The following is a 5,456-nucleotide window of genomic DNA, read 5'->3' on the forward strand; positions in this document are numbered from 1 at the left end:
ACTAAACTGTTTGGGATAAGTTCCCAGTGTAAAACCACAGCATCACAATAATTAATTTAATAACAACTCTACATAACAAACGAGTCGGCAGAAATCCCAGAGACATAGCTACTGGTACGTCTACAGTACAGTCTACAGTACAGTCTACAGTACATTCTACAGTACACGTCTACAGTACAGTCTACAGTACATTCTACAGTACAGTCTACAGTACATTCTACAGTACACGTCTACAGTACAGTCTACAGTACATTCTACAGTACAGTCTACAGTACATTCTACAGTACACGTCTACAGTACAGTCTACAGTACATTCTACAGTACAGTCTACAGTACATTCTACAGTACATGTCTACAGTACAGTCTACAGTACATTCTACAGTACACATCTACAGTACAGTCTACAGTACAGTCTACAGTACACGTCTACAGTACAGTCTACAGTACATTCTACAGTACACATCTACAGTACATTCTACAGTACAGTCTACAGTACACGTCTACAGTACAGTCTACAGTACACGTCTACAGTACAGTCTACAGTACATTCTACAGTACACATCTACAGTACAGTCTACAGTACAGTCTACAGTACACGTCTACAGTACACGTCTACAGTACACGTCTACAGTACAGTCTACAGTACACGTATGAATCAAGACAAATTTGTGAAAAAACAAGAGTGAATCTTCGAGAAACCCCTGTACACTTCTTTCTAATTGCTTTGCTTTTCACTGCAAAATGAATAGTGGTGAATAGAGGAATGTTTAAAAGAAAGGGATAGAGAGATGGGGGTGATATTGAAGAGTGGGAGGGGGGTGAGGGGAGGGTGAGGGTTAGAAGGTGCCAGTGAAAGGTGACCCGGCATGGTAGTCGTGTGGTTTGGGTCTTCATAGTTGTCCTTCACTGGCCACCAGTGTTCTATAAAGACATAGCACAGTGCTTTAAGAAGGCCAGGCCCTTACTGTTTCACATTCCCTGGGTCCCCACTGTACGTAGGAGTGTGGGGGGGGCAAAGTGTGTGTGAGAGGGGTGAATGATTGTGTCTGTGTGTCCACTGTATGTGTGTGTGTGTGTGTCTGTGTTAGGGTTAGGGGTTAGGGAAAATAGGATTTTGAATGGGACTGAATTGTACGTCCCCATATCTTGTGTGTGTGTATAGAGCCAAGGACCCAACATCATTGTCCCATTGGAGGATGCCACTTTGCCAGAAACAATTTGTCCCTTAGCTGGGTGTGTGTGTGTGTGTGTTGCCTCATGAATACCAAGTAGGCAGCCAGACCCTGGGTTCTAGGTCTGCATATTTGGACGGACCCTGCCTCTAAACCTGGCAACTCATCCACTCCACTCTCTCTGGGGGCAATTAAGACAGAGGCAAGCCAGCATGTCCAGTTCAGGGATCTCTTTTTCTCCGCTAGTTTCCTTCCTCTCCGCTAGTTCAGTCAAGATATCTCTAGTTCATGTTCAGAGCCAGACAGGGATCATATGCTCTGTCTGAGTCACAGTCTCTCCCTACTGCAACCCCAGACTCCCAATACACCACATCACAACAATGGCTATTGGCTAACACCTTCCATAGAAACTCAGCGAGACGGAGAGAGAGAGAGAGAGAGAGAGAGAGAGAGAGAGAGAGAGAGAGAGAGAGAGAGAGAAACAGAAACAGAGAGAAACAGAGAGAAACAGAGTGTTTAGTGTATAACTAAATGTAACTCCATATGAGACCCAGTAAAGCCAGTAGAGTCAGACAGTAAAAGTTACCAGTAAAGGTTGTTGGAGCATTGTGGTATTCAGACCATATAAAGCCAGTCTGGTAGTCTGGTGGTTCTAGCCCTGAGGGTTCAGTCAGAGACAGACTGGACACATGAATGGTCCTATAGCAACAAGATCTCCCGGTCTCACTTCTTTATTCAACATTTGTCCATGGGGGGATAAACGTCTATGGGTGAAGTGAAAGTAGGTAAGGGTTAAGGTTGTTAAAACAGAAAAAAATTGACAGTTAAGCATACAAAAATTGAAGGTTAAGTTTAGGCAATAATTCTGAATGTTTAAGGTAAGGGTTAAGGTTTGGGACAAAGTTAAAACAGAAAAAAATAAAAACGAGTGCCTAGCACTAGGATTGAACCCTCGCGATCCTTGGGACCTGGACAAACGTCGAATACTGAAGTTTATCTCGTGTCATCTGGAGAGAAAATGAAGAGCTTGGCTTCCACCCTCTACGATGGTGCCATCCTAAAACCACTCAGCTAACACAACAGGGAATGTGCATGTGTTTCTGCTCCATCTACTCACCGTAGCGGTCAGCGTGGGCCCATGGAGCTGTGCGTGTAGTATGGCCTCGTTCACGTGCCCCCTGACTCCAAGCAGGGCCAGCTCCAGGCTGTGTTGTCCGGCCACAGCATTGGTCAGCTCCTCCAGCGCCGCCACATACCTCCGCCACGGCCCGTCCAGCTCGGCCACGCTCGCCAAGCACCCGCGCATCACGTTCAGGCAGTAGCCCACGCACGGCTTGATCAGTGTCAGCCCACGGCAGTGCGAGCAGTACTGCATCTTGGTCAAGCCACGTAAACACTCTTTGGTGAAGGAAACGTGTTCGGTGGCGTTCATGACTTCGGTGCCTTCGGCGAGGGCCAGGGATAAGGCTCGCCCGGCGCCCAGGGTGCGCCCCAGTTCCTGGGCGAGTGTTTCGGGGTGAGGGCCGAATGGGTTGACGTCCTGCCGGGTGGCGCGGAGACACTCGCCCCGCTCGCCGGACAAGCCACCTTCGATGCCCACGCCCGGGTTGACCAGGCGCCCGTAGACGAGCGGGAAGAGGTTGTCGTGGAAACGGTCAACAGCGGCTTCGAGGGAGAGGTTGTGTCCGCGGATGTAGAGGGAGAGGGAGGAGAACAGGGAGTTGACGTGGGGGAGGGCCTCCCGGGAGAGGGGCGAGTAGGTGTCCTCCAGCAGGGAGGAGAGGTGTCCCTGGGAGAAGGAGAGCAGGTACTGGAAGGTGTCTGGAGGGAGGGGAGGGGGGGGGGGGGAAGAAGACATCAGAGCCTGGTTACATTTAGGTTAATAAAATAATAACCTAATGACAAAACAGAGTATTTAGCCAGTATAGTTTATATTCAAATGCACCATAAGTTTATCTTTGCACTACTTTCATTTAAACACTCTATCTAATAATTGTTTATTTATTTGTTATTTTATTTAACCTTTATTTAACCACGTTAAATAATAATAACACATGCATGCCATGCAGAAGAGAGGTCAGAGAGGACCCCTTCTACCTTTGTCTCTTTCCCGACTAAGCTTGGCTTGTGCTATCAGTCACTTGGAGTGTTCCCATGCCCAGTAAGGTGGCTAAATATCTGTGTATATGTCATCAGCCCCCCCATCCCTCTCCTGGTCTCACTCTGGGTTCTGATGTCAGCTCTATAGCATGCCAGCAGATGAAAGAGCAGCAGCAACTGTAGAGAAACTGAGACAGGAGACATGGTGCCAACGCAATACACATACACATACACACACAGACACACACAGACACATACACTCGCAAAATATGACCTACAGATACTAAACACACTTACAAGGAGATGATCTGGGGTTGTACTGGATACACAGAAAACAGACACACAGCATTGTGGATGTACTATGAAAACTCAATATCTTGTTAACGTGTGTATGTGCTTGCATGTTTGTGTGTGTGTGTGTCCACACATGCTATATCGGACACACACACACACACACACAGAGTGAAACCGAACAACAGTCATCTCTCCCAGTCAACAGCTGCATAACCTAATACCAGTGTGCTGCGCTGTTAGGGACAGGGACTCCCTACTCTACGCCCCTAGAAAACCACCAGGCTTAGCTTCTAATTTTCCACCACAATGCATAATCACCACAGCAGCTCCGTGCACAAGCAAACAGTCGCATATACATGCACGCACAACACAATCAGGCGTTGGCGTTTAGTGTGTGTGTGTCGGGGAGGGGGAGTGTATGTGGGTGTGGCATATGTGACTGTGTGCATGGCTGCGTGTATGTGCTTTTGTGTGTATATCCATGCATGTGTGTGTGTGTGACCCACACCAAGCGCCCAAAGAGTCATATTCTGTCTCTGGTTTAACAGCCACAGTGAGGTGACCAGATAGAGAGTTGGGGTCGTGTGAATGTGACTGACAGACAGGGCTGTGTCTGTCACTGTACCGGATCATGAAGACTAATAAAGTTACGAGTCAAAGGTGAGGGGGCTGGGATCATCGTCAAACAATACATCGTTGGGATAGAGAGGGGGAGAGAGAAAGAATGTGAGGGGGGGGGAGAAAGAGAGAGGATGAAAAGGTTAGAGGAAGAAAGAGAAGCAGAGAGTGGTCTAAATCAGGATAGAGCTAGAGAAAGAGGGAAAGAGAGAGAATAACTCAACAGAGGGACGGAGAGAAACGACAGAAGGAAGATTGATGAAACGGAGAAAGGGATCAAGAGAAAAAAACAGAGCGAGAAACTTTTTGTAACCAGCTCAAAGCCTCGTCTCCCCTCCCCTCCCCAGCCCGTTGAGTTGAGCTGCAGCAGTGGTGCCAGTATGTTACAGACCAGGCTGTTTGGCCTGGCCAGCGGGATGAAAACCACAGGGCATTCAGCCCCACTATGTGCCAGCAGGGTTGGGTTACAGCGTTACAGAGCTGTAGCCTTCAGGAGGCAGGGGGAGAGTCATGACACAGACCCTCAGTCAAACAGCCCAGAGCAGGGCTAGTTAAGACAAGGAGGCAGGTCGCCCAGGAAAATAGGAACATGTTAGTTCACCAAGCCATGATGTGCAAGCTTTTGTTCTAGCATTAATACCCTTCAGCTAATCAAGGTCTTGATGATTGCTAGTTCAATCGGGAGTGTTAGTACAGGGTTGAAACAAAAGCCTGCACCCTGCTAGCAACATGGCATGGCAAACAAGTCAAGGTTGTAGCAAGACGACCTGGTAAGAACTGAACTATCTATCACTTGCAGATCTATACATTTTTTTTTACAATTTACGACCACTCTCGGGAGCTACGAATAGTAAGCGAACTGATCTAGGCTACTCCCTTTTGATTGTTAGGTCTACACTTTGTGAGGACATCCTGTGATATATTAGATTAGAGGTGCATGCTTCCACTCTATCCACTTCCAGGGGAGTGACACAAGAATAGAGAGACCAGAACAACTTCTGAACATGGAGAAAAACAACTACTGTACAAAGTGGACTCCACCTATTAAACCACACGAGGCTAGGATACATCTGGCTTAAATAGGACCCTGGGACCTGAACCGGTCTCCACGGCTGTTAGCTCAAACACTTCCCTCTCAAACACCGCTCTGGGATGACTGTCCACCTCTCAGGCACTGCTCTGACGAAGTCCAGACACTCACTAGGCCTAGTCTCTTCTTTAGTTTGTTCCCTAGTCTCCTCTCTCTCTCTCTCTCTCTCTCTCTCTCTCTCT

At 47.7% G+C, this 5,456-nt stretch overlaps 1 pseudogene across 1 annotated transcript in view; it reads right to left on the reverse strand.

Annotated features, from left to right (window-relative positions):
- Positions 1-2,993, reverse strand: part of LOC311114802 (glypican-5-like) — a 22,793-nt pseudogene extending 19,800 nt beyond the window's left edge. The window contains exon 1 of the transcript in view: positions 2,290-2,993. The product of the transcript in view is annotated as a glypican-5-like (transcript). The remainder of the gene's footprint in view (positions 1-2,289) is intronic.
- Positions 2,994-5,456: the final 2,463 nt, after the last annotated feature.

This window comes from Coregonus lavaretus, assembly GCF_964263955.1.
Source record: "Coregonus lavaretus genome assembly, contig: HAP1_SCAFFOLD_7652, whole genome shotgun sequence".
Taxonomy (NCBI): Eukaryota; Metazoa; Chordata; class Actinopteri; order Salmoniformes; family Salmonidae; genus Coregonus; species Coregonus lavaretus.